This window comes from Arachis hypogaea, chromosome 16 (genome assembly GCF_003086295.3).
Source record: "Arachis hypogaea cultivar Tifrunner chromosome 16, arahy.Tifrunner.gnm2.J5K5, whole genome shotgun sequence".
NCBI classification, from domain to species: domain Eukaryota; kingdom Viridiplantae; phylum Streptophyta; class Magnoliopsida; order Fabales; family Fabaceae; genus Arachis; species Arachis hypogaea.
In genome coordinates this window covers 13,550,572-13,562,597 of record NC_092051.1, presented here as the reverse complement: position 1 = coordinate 13,562,597, position 12,026 = coordinate 13,550,572, and positions in this window count along the sequence as shown.

Sequence of the window (12,026 nt, the reverse complement as noted above, 5' to 3'; positions counted from 1 at the left end):
TAGTTTTCTAGAAGTGCATCAAAAGCGTCTTCAATTAGACCAAATTTGAAAATTAAAATAAAGTAAATCTGTAAATTAATAATTGAAACTTAGAAATTGAAAGTTTTGAAAACTAAATAAATAATAAATGGAAAGATTTGCAATGAAATTAAAAGAAGACAATAAAATGCCCTTGATTGGATCGAAAGGACTTCAACATAAAAGATTCAAATTCAGAAGGATAAATTTAACAAACAAAAGTGAAGGACATTTAGTAAATAAAATTAATTGAAATGATAAGTTTACAGAAAGAATAAATTAAAAGAAAGGAGAAGGTGGAAGGAACCCTACAAAAAATGTAACTTGAATGCAAACTCAGGAATTCGCTGGGATGTGAGAGTGCTAGAGTGTTTTTCTGAATAAAAGTTCCCACCCCTCTTCACTAAGATTTTCTAATATTTATAGGCTAATTTTTACATAACTGACGATTAATTGGTAATTAATTAAAATTAAATACAACATTTCAATTTTGAAGTGCAGTCTCCCTTGGTAACCGTTCCCGCCGTATGATTGTAGATATTCCCCATGATCTCCTCGTGCAATAAAAGCTATTAACTTCCCACTTTCACAACTATTCGACCGGCTCTTTCAAAGGCCTTACTCGATTTTCCGAATCGAATCTTCTCCTTGATTTGACTTACTCGATCAACAAAACAATCGAAAATCAAATCGGCACCAATCACTTCCAACTTTATACTTACGCGTGTGTCTTCTCGAGAAACCATACTTGACTCGTTTCGATTCCACTTACTTTTATCGAAAATATTTTTTCGATCAACAATATTATTTTATTATATTCGGTTCAATTTTAGTTGAACATTTAAACCTTTAGTCTCTAATTTTTCGATTTAATGACCAATTCAATTTTCAAAACTTTGCTTTTGAGATTAAAGTAAATATTCAATTCAATTTGTCTATTTATATAAAGGATAACATGACTCTTAGTAAAAAATGAGACAACGTGACTCTTAATCTTATTATTTTGAGATAACACGATCTTTCCATAAAAATATCCGTCAAAACTAATAGAAATTGAATTTGTGATAGTTTTATTTGTAATATTTGGAGTTTTAAGTTATTAACAAATAATCTGTCAGTTATAATTCGACTAAAATCATCCTAAAAATCGGCAATGTAACAAACTAACAAAATGGATTTATTCTGTTACAAAGTATAGCACATAAAAGGTAGTTACGCATCTTAAGTTAAACTTTTCTACCACAAGAATAGCTCAAATTGCATAACCGCACTATAGGATGTTTGAAATTAAACGCTCTGTAAAAGGAAAAAAAAATCCTAGAAGGATGAGGTACGATATTCACTCATAATATTCTTGAACTCGCCTTTTAATCTCATTATTTACTTGAGTATCGGAGTGCCTTTACAAATATCTAACGCCGCTTGTTTTGTCAGAGTCGATGTATACCTAATCCACCACCCCAGGAGAAAGCGAGCTTACACTTAGACATGACGAGTTATACATCATCAGCAAGGCTACACATACAAGAACATTTGGCGCCCACCATAGGGTTGACCTTAACGTAACCCCACAGTTTTCATTCCCATTTGTTTTTCTCCTCTTTTGCATTGATTCGACAAAGGCAGGCGAGTATACTCCACCTCCTCCTCCACCAACTTACGCCGAGTTGCTAGCTATGAATGTGGCGCTGCAAGCCAAAGTTCAAAGAGTGAGCAAATTATTGGCCCAACGACAGAACAGTCGAGATGATGATGAGCATCGGAAGAACATAAAAAATAGCGATAATCGTGAGACCATATCTTTAAAGCCAGCACTGGGGTGGAGGTCACCCCCGGTAAGAGGGACAAAAAGAACAAATCCACCACCGACAACAACTTATTAGAAAAAGTATTATTCCTCAAATATTTTCAAAAATATATTCTTCTGCCTCGCCCATCTTTTCCATGCCCAATATCTGCCTAGGCCGAGGATTCTAACACAATTGAAATATCATCATTAAAAACTCATCAAGGTAAAAATGATAGTTATCCTCAGCCAACCTCATTTTTACAAACATCTCCTTAAAACCCTTGTGAGATAATTTGTAAAGGCTAAAAATGGCTCGGCCAGAAGTACTATTGATATTTACCCATGTGCCTTTCTTAACCTTTTCGCTTGAAAAATAGCAAAAAACACCTCTAACGAAGAATCTAATTCTAAAAACTCCATCAAAATTTTAAAACCCCTTACAAATGTCCAAGCATTAGGGCGCATTTGGGTGGGTGTACACCTCAACTGTGTTAACACACCACGCTCAAAGTTTGTGAAAAAAAATTTACTTTCAATTGCACAAAAAAATCACACAAATACATATAAAAATACTTGAAACCCTTTGCTTTGTGACACACTCTATTAGTAGCATTAATTTTCAAATTTTCTTCTTCCCTCACTCAACCCTGATGACCCAACTGATCTAGGCTTTACTTATCATATAAAAGAAAAGCACAAGACTTGACACTACTATTTACCCAAGAATAAGGGTTAGCTTCATCCAAGACAAGCTCTTTTTCTTCTTCCAACTCTTCTCCCTTATCCTTATCTTTCTTTTTACCCATCCTCAAAATCTTAGAATAACTAAGTAAAAGAGAAACACAAATTAATAGAAGTGGCAAAAATATTAACCTCTGTTTCTCATTTTTAATTTTTCTCTTTGAAACTTGATATAAACTCTAAAGAGAAAAACGAAAATCACAAAAAGACTTATACTATTTTTTGGTCAAGTAACTATGTATACTAGTTATCAAAGGAATGCTCTTGACCGAAGATCTTTCAAATACAAACCCACACAAGCTATTGGTCAAGGCAACCCACTACACACATCTTGAAAATTGGCCATGATGACCTCCTAGATAACGGTAAAAGTAACTACTGACATTTATGATCATCACTCGCTTTCTCCCTCTTTCATGTCACAATTTTAAACCTATTTTAGTTTATTTTTGGCTTTGTTTGTATGCCCTTTTAACTAATTTTAAGTTTTGTGAAGCAAGTTGTCATGACATTTACAATGTAGTCAAATTGAGCTTGTGTGCTACTCCTCATTATTACAATGTCGATTTATAGGTCAAAAAATCATCTAAATTCAATTTGTCTTATTGAAAAATACCACAGGTCAAGTTTGGGCGCTATGATTCGTCAATATAGCTTGAACCAAACCACCCTATAAACCGACAACATGACAAATTAACAAAATGAATTGATTCTATTACGAAGTATAGGACATAAAAGGTAATTATGCAGTATAACGTTAAACTCAGTTACCACAAGAATAGGTCAAATCACATAACTGCAATATAGCACAATCGAACTTAAACCCTCTATAAAGAGAAAAAATCCATAGGAAAGAAGTACGCTATTCACTTAGAATATTCTTAAACTCACTTTTTACTCTCACTAACTTGAGCGTCAGGGTGTCTTTGTAGGTACCCAACGCCGCTTGTTCTCTCGAAGTCGACGTATACCTGATCCACCCTTAGATGAAGGCGATCTTACACCTGGACAGAACGAGTTATACATCATCAACAAGAATAAGTTTATTTTTTAAAATGTTCTGTCATTGGTGGTGCTCAGATGGAGAAGGACCCTTGTAGGAAGAAAAAGTATAATACAAAATTATTTCGAATAGAAAAAAAATTGTGAGACTAGAAATAAAACTAAGGGATGGTGATGTTGGTATTAGTGCTGGTGGTGTGATATAGGATTTAATAACCATGATGAGATAGGATGGTACAACAGAAGTAATAGAGATAAAAATTATGATTATTGGAATGAGAGATGTGGTGGTGATTGATCCTTTTGTTACATAAAATTTTGTAGAATTTAAAATCCCACATATTGCAAAATAAATCATCATAAACTTAATTTCTGTCAATATTTGACAAAATTTTCAACAAAAAAATTTGCATTGTTGGTGCACGAAATCGCAATCACACTTTTGTAATTTCGCACAACTAATCAGCAAGTGCACTGGGTCGTCCAAGTAATACCTTACGTGAGTAAGGGTCGATCCCACGGAGATTGTCGGCTTGAAACAAGCTATGGTTATCTTGTAATTCTTAGTCAGGATATCAGTAATGATTCTTAGTTTTAATTGCAAAAAGTAAAAGAACATGAATTAAATACTTGTTATGCAGTAATGGAGAACAGGTTGAGCTTTTGGAGATGCTCTGTCTTCTGAATCTCTACTTTTCTACTGTCTTCTTCTTCACGCACGCAAGGCTCCTTCCATGGCAAGCTGTATGTTGGGAGATCACCGTTGTCAATGGCTACCGTCCGTCCTCTCAGTAAAAATGGTCCAAATGCGCTGTCATCGCACGGCTAATCATCTGTCGGTTCTCACTCATGTTGGAATAGGATCCATTGATCTTTTTGCGTCTGTTACTACGCCCAACACTCGTGAGTTTGAAGCTCGTCACAATCATCCCATCCCAGATCCTACTCGGAATACAACAGACAAGGTTTAGACTTTCCAGATCTCAAGAATGCTGCTAATTGATTCTAGCTTATACCACGAAGACTCCGATCTTTCGGAATGGAGGCTAAGAGATACACACTCAAGCTATTGCAGATAGAACAGAAGTGGTTGTCAGGCATGTGTTCATAGGTGAGAATGATGATGAGTGTCACAGATCATCACATTCATCAGGTTGAAGTGCGAGTGAATATCTTAGAATAGAAACAAGCGTGATTGAATGGAAAACAGTAGTAATTTCATTAATCCATCGAGACACAACAGAGCTCCTCACCCCCAACCATGGGTTTAGAGACTCATGCCGTAGAAAATACAAGTTCTGATATAAAATGTTATGAGGTACATAGTAAGTCTCTAAAAGTTGTTTTTATACTCAACTAGTAGCTAGGGTTACAGAAAATAAGTAACTAAGTACAGATAGTGTAGAAATCTACTTCTGGGGTCCACTTGGTGTGTGCTTGGGCTGAGCATTGAGCTTTACACGTGTAGAGGCTTCTCTTGGAGTTAAACGCCAGGTTGTAGCCTGTTTCTGGCATTTAACTCTGGTTTGCAACCTGTTTCTGGCGTTTAACGCCAGAATAGGGTAAAGACTTGGCATTAAACGCCAATTTGCGTCGTCAAAACTTGGGAAAAGTATGGACTATTATATATTTCTAGAAAGCCCTGGATGTCTACTTTCCAACGCAATTGAGAGCGCACCAATTCGTCTTCTGTAGCTCCAGAAAATCCATTTCGAGTGAAGGGAGGTCAGAATCCAACAGCATCTGCAGTCCTTTTTCAGCCTCTGAATAAGATTTTTGCTCAGGTCCCTCAATTTCAGTCAGAAAATACCTGAAATCATAGAAAAATACACAAACTCATAGAAAAGTCCAGAAATATGAATTTTGAATAAAAACTAATAGAAATATACTAAAAAGTAATTAAAACATGCTGAAAACTACTTAAAAACAATGCCAAAAAGCGTATAAATTATCCGCTCATCACAACACCAAACTTAAATTGTTGCTTGTCCCTAAGCAACTGAAAATCAAATAGGATAAAAAGAAGAGAATATACTACAAATTCCAAAATATCAATGAAACTTAGTTCCAATTAAATAAGCGGGACTAGTAGCTTTTTGCCTCTGAACAGTTTTGGCATCTCACTTTATCCTTTGAAGCTCAGAATGACTGGCATCTATAAGAACTCAGAATTTAGATAGTGTTATTGATTCTCCTAGTTCAGTATGTTGATTCTTGAACACAGCTACTTTATGAGTCTTAGTCGTGGCCCTAAGCACTTTGTTTTCCAGTATTACCACCGGATACATAAATGCCACAGACACATAACTGGGTGAACTTTTTTAGATTATGACTCAGCTTTGCTAAAGTCCCCAATTAGAGGTATCCAGAGTTCTTAAGCACACTCTTTTTGCTTTGGACCTCGACTTTAACCGCTCAGTCTCAAGCTTTTCACTTGACACCTTTACGCCACAAGCACATGGTTAGGGACAGCTTGGTTTAGCCGCTTAGGCCAGGATTTTATTCCTTCAGGCCCTCCTATCCATTAATTCTCAAAGCCTTGGATCCTTTTTACCCTTTCCTTTTGGTTTAAAGGGTTATTGGCTTTTTTGCTCTTGCCTTTTGGTTTAAAGAGCTATTGGCTTTTTCTGCTTGCTTTTTCTTTCTCTTTCTCTTTTTTTTCGCAAGCTTTGTTATTCACTGCTTTTTCTTGCTTCAAGAATCAATTTTATGATTTTTCAGATTATCAGATAACATTTCTCCTTTTTCATCATTCTTTCAAGAGCCAGCAAATTTAACATTCATAAACAACAAATTAAAAAATATGCACTGTTCAAGCATTCATTCAGAAAACAAAAAGTATTGTCACCACATCAATATAATTAAACTAATTTCAAGGATGAATTCGAAATCATGTACTTCTTGTTCTTTTGTGATTAAAACATTTTTCATTTAAGAAGGGTGATGGATTCATAGGACATTCATAGCTTTAAGGCATAGACACTAATCTTTATTTATTATTTAATAGAAATAATATAAAATAGGCATAGAAGCAGACAATTGGTAATAAAAGAAATGAAATTAATGACATAAAGACAAATGACTCTAATACTAATACTCATGTACTCTTAAAATGGATAAAAGGTTATCACAGAGTTAGGACTCAATAACCTTTATTTTGGGAGATGGATGCTCCTTTAGTCTGTGGGGTGCTTGGCCCTTCAAAAGATAGCTTCTGGCACTTCAGCTCTTGTAGCTCACGCCCCTGCTCCTCTTGTTATTTCAGCAGTTTGCAAAGCATGCTATTTTGAACTTGCTGTTCTTCTTTCAATTGATCCATAGCTTCTTGCAATTTGATGACAGATGCTTCTAAGCGGGTCCAATAGTCAATCTGAGGGATTTCTGGGAGGAACTCATGTGCCCTCCTTTTGATGGAGTTATCCTGCACTTGTCCTTCCATGAACTTTTTGGTGATTGGGTGCTCAACTGAGATATACTCATCCACTCCCATCTTCACCCCAGCATCTTTATATAGCAGAGAAATTAGGCTTGGGTAAGCCAATTTGGCGTCAGTGGAGTTCTTGTTTGCAATTGTGTAGAGCTCACAAGAAATCAGATGATGAATCTCCACTTCGTTACCCAGCATAATGCAGTGGATCATCACTACTCTTTTGACAGTGACTTCAGAGCGGTTGCTGGTGGGTAGTATAGAACGCCCAATGAAGTCCAGCCAACCCCTGGCAATTGGTTTGAGATCTCCTCTCTTGAGTTGATTTGGGACACCTTTTGTATTGGTTATCCACTTGGTTCCAGGGATGCATATGTCCTCTAGAACTTGGTCTAAGCGCTTATCAAATTTCACCATTCTCCTATTAAAGGATTTTGGATCATCTTGTAGTTGAGGCAGCTTGAAGACCTCTCTTATTCTGTCCTGGTGGAAGTACATAATCTTCCCTCTGACCAAGGTTCGAAAGGTATAGAAAGCGGCTCCAGTTAATCTCTGCTTATCTGTTTGCCATAGATTTGCATAGAATTCATGAACCATGTTTCTACCCACCTTTGTCTCAGGATTAGCCAGAATTTCCCAGCCTCTTTTTCGAATCTGCTCTTGGATCTCTGGATATTTGTCTTTTTTCAGATCGAATTTAACTTCCGGGATCACTGATCTTAGACCCATTATTCTGTAGTAATGGTCAGCATGTTCTTTGGTTAAAAACCTCTCTTGATTCCAAAGTGATTTTGGAATATTCTCTTTCTTGCCTCTTGAAGTGGTTTGTTTTCCTTTAGGAGCCATGATCTTAGTGAGTCTTAGCTCAGTGATCACGAAAAGCACACCAAACTTAGAGGTTTGCTTGTCCTCAAGCAAAAGAAAAGAAAGGAGAGGAAGAGAAGGAGAGACAGATTCGAAATGTGGAGGAGAGGGGGATGGCCGAATGTGAATTTAAAGAGGGGGGGTGGGTTCGAAATTTTTGAAAAATATATGCTAGAAGATATGATTTGTAAAAAGATAATTATGATATGCAAAAGATGTAGTTTTGAAGAAGATTTGAAAAGAAGTTGATGGAGAATGAAGAAAGGTTTTAAAAAATTTTATATATATATTTTTTGAAATTGAAATTGAAAGATGATGATATATAACATGTTTATGCAAGAAATTATGGATGAAATCATGAAAATTTGAAAAAAATTGAGTTGAAAAACAAAACTTCCTCCCCTCCACAATCCTGGTGTTAAACGCCCAACTGCTGCTTGTTTTGGGCGTTTAACGCCCATCTGTAGCCTCTTTTGGGCGTTTAACGCCCAGCTGTTGCTTCTGGCTGGCGTTAAACGCCATAAATCTTTTATCACTGGGCGTTTTTTTGAACGCACAGGATGCTGTATGTTTGGCGTTAAACGCCCAGAATGGTACCCATTCTGGCGTTTAACGCCCAAAAAGGTATCATTACTTGCGTTAAACACCCAGTAGAAGCTTCTTTTGGGCGTTTAACGCCCAAATGTACCTCTTACTGGCATTTTCTTGCCAGTGAGCTCCTTTTTCCTGTTTTGTACTCTGAATCCTTCTGTAACTCTGTGAACTTATGCAATTGATACTCTACCTTGAAGATTATTTATATTAAACTCGTATAATTATTATTTAAATAACAAATAAGCCCTGCTAATGGCTGGGTTGCCTCCCAGCAAGCGCTTCTTTATTGTCTTTAGCTGGACCTTGCGGAGCTTTTAATCTAGCCTCAGCTTTGAGCACTCTTGCTCGACATTGCCTTCAAGATAATGCTTGATTCTCTGTCCATTAATAATGAACTTCTTATTAGAATCAATGTCTTGAAGCTCCACATAGCGATATGGTGACACACTTGTAATCACATATAGTCCCGTCCACCGGGATTTCAGTTTCCCGGGGAATAGTCTGAGCCTAGAGTTAAACAGCAAAACCTTCTGTCCTGGTTCAAAGACTCTAGATGACAGCTTTCTGTCATGCCACCTTTTGGCTTTCTCTTTGTAAAGCTTGGCATTTTTGAAAGTAGTGAGTCTGAATTCCTCTAACTCATTCAGCTGGAGCAATCTTTTTTCTCTAGCTAATTTAGCATCAAAGTTTAGGAATCTGGTTGCCCAGTAGGCCTTATGCTCCAGTTCCACGGGCAGATGACAGGCCTTACCATACACAAGCTGGTATGGAGAGGTCCCTATAGGAGTCTTGAATGCTGTTCTGTATGCCCACAGAACGTCATCCAAGCTTCTTGCCCAATCCTTTCTACGGGTACTTACAGTTCGTTCCAGGATTCTTTTTATTTCTCTATTAGAGACTTCAGCTTGCCCATTTGTCTGTGGATGATACGGAGTTGCCACCTTGTGGCTAATTCCATATCGGACCATACCAGAGTAAAGTTGTTTGTTGCAGAAGTGAGTGCCCCCATCACTGATTAGTGCTCTAGGGACACCAAATCTGCTGAAGATATGCTTCTGGAGGAACTTCAGTACTGTCTTAGTATCATTAGTGGGTGTTGCAATGGCCTCTACCCATTTGGATACATAGTCGACTGCCACCAGAATGTAAGTGTTTGAATACGATGGTGGAAAAGGTCCCATGAAGTCAATACCCCATACGTCAAACAACTCAATCTCTAAGATTCCTTGCTGCGGCATGGCGTAACTGTGAGGCAGATTACCAGCTCTCTGATAGCTATCACAGTTACCCACAAACTCTCGGGAGTCTTTATAGAGAGTGGGCCAGTAGAAGCCACATTGGAGGACTTTTGTGGCTGTTCGCTCACCTCCGAAATGTCCTCCATATTGTGATCCATGATAATGCCATAGGATCTTCTGTGTTTCTTCTCTAGGCACACACCTACAGATTATGTCGTCTGCACATCTCTTAAAGAGATATGGTTCATCCCACAGGTAGTACTTTGCATCAGTAATTAATTTTTTCTTTTGTTGCTTGCTGTACTCCTTGGGTATGAATCTTGCAGCCTTATAGTTTGCAATGTCAGCAAACCATGGTACCTCCTGAATGGCAAAGAGTTGCTCATCCGGAAAGGTTTTGGAGATCTCAGTAAGGGGGGGGGGGAGGAACGCCCCTTCTACTGGTTCTATCCGAGACAGGTGATCTGCTACTTGGTTTTCTGTCCCTTTTCTGTCTCTTATCTTTATATCAAACTCTTGCAGGAGCAACACCCACCTTATGAGCCTGGGTTTTGATTCCTGCTTTGTGAGTAGATATTTAAGAGCAGCATGGTCAGTGTACACAATCACCTTTGATCCTACTAAATAGGATCTGAACTTGTCAATGGCATAAACCACTGCAAGCAATTCCTTTTCTGTAGTTGTGTAATTCTTCTGTGCATCATTTAGAACACGGCTGGCATAGTAGATGACATATAGAAGTTTATCATGCCTTTGTCCCAATATTGCACCAATGGCATGGTCACTGGCATCACACATCAGTTCGAATGGTAATGTCCAGTTTGGTGTAGAAATGACTAGTGCTGTGACCAGCTTAGCTTTCAGAGTCTCAAACGCCTGTAGGCACTCTGTGTCAAATATAAATGGCATGTCAGCAGCTAGTAGATTACTTAGAGGTTTTGCGATTTTTGAAAAATCCTTTATAAACTTCCTATAGAATCCTGCATGCCCCAGAAAGCTTCTGATTGCCTTAACATTGGCAGGTGGTGGTAATTTTTCAATTACCTCTACCTTAGCTTGATCCACCTCTATTCCTTTGTCCAAAATCTTGTGCCCAAGGACTATCCCTTCAGTCACCATAAAGTGACATTTTTCCCAGTTTAAAACCAGGTTAGTCTCTTGGCACCTTTTCAGAACAAGTGTCAGGTGACCAAGACAGGAGCTGAATGAGTCTCCATATACCGAGAAGTCATCCATGAAAACTTCCAGAAATTTTTTCACCATATCAGAGAAAATAGAGAGCATGCATCTCTGAAAGGTTGCAGGTGCATTACACAGCCCAAATGGCATCCTTCTGTAGGCAAATACTCCAGATGGACATGTGAATGCTGTTTTTTCTTGATCCTGGGGATCTACTACAATTTGGTTGTAGCCTAAATAGCCATCCAAAAAGCAGTAATAATCATGACCTGCTAGTCTTTCTAGCATCTGGTCTATGAATGGTAAAGGAAAATGATCCTTTCTGGTAGCTGTATTGAGTCTTCTGTAGTCAATACACATGCGCCACCCTATAACTGTTCTTGTAGGAACTAGTTCATTCTTTTCATTATGAACTATTGTCATGCCTCCCTTCTTAGGGATGACTTGGACAGGGCTCACCCAGGGGCTATCAGAAATAGGATAAATAATCTCAGCCTCTAGTAGTTTAGTGACCTCTTTCTGTACCACTTCCTTCATGGCTGGATTCAGCCGCCTTTGTGGTTGAACCACTGGCTTAGCATTATCCTCCAAGAGGATTTTGTGCATACATCTGGCTGGGCTAATGCCTTTAAGATCACTTATGGACCACCCAAGAGCTGTCTTGTGTGTCCTTAGCACTTGAATCAGTGCTTCCTCTTCTTGTGGCTTCAAGGTAGAGCTTATGATCACAGGAAAAGTGTTGTCTTCTCCCAGAAATGCATATTTTAGGGATGGTGGTAGTGGTTTGAGCTCGGGCTTGGGAGGCTTTTCCTCCTCCTGAGGCATTTTCAGAGGTTCTTCTGTTTCCTCTGATTCCTCTAGATCAAGCTGAACATCTTTAAAGATGTCCTCTAGCTCTAATTCGAGACTCTCAGTCATATTGACTTCCTCTACCAAAGAGTCAATAATATCAACTCTCATGCAGTCCTTCGGTGTGTCTGGATGCTGCATAGCTTTGATAGTATTCAACTTAAACTCATCCTCATTGACTCTCAGGGTCACTTTCCCTTTTTGAACATCAATGAGAGTTCGTCCAGTTGCTAGGAAAGGTCTTCCTAGAATGAAAGTTGCACTCTTGTGCTCCTCTATTTCCAGCACTACAAAGTCAGTGGGAAAGGCAAATGGCCCAACCTTG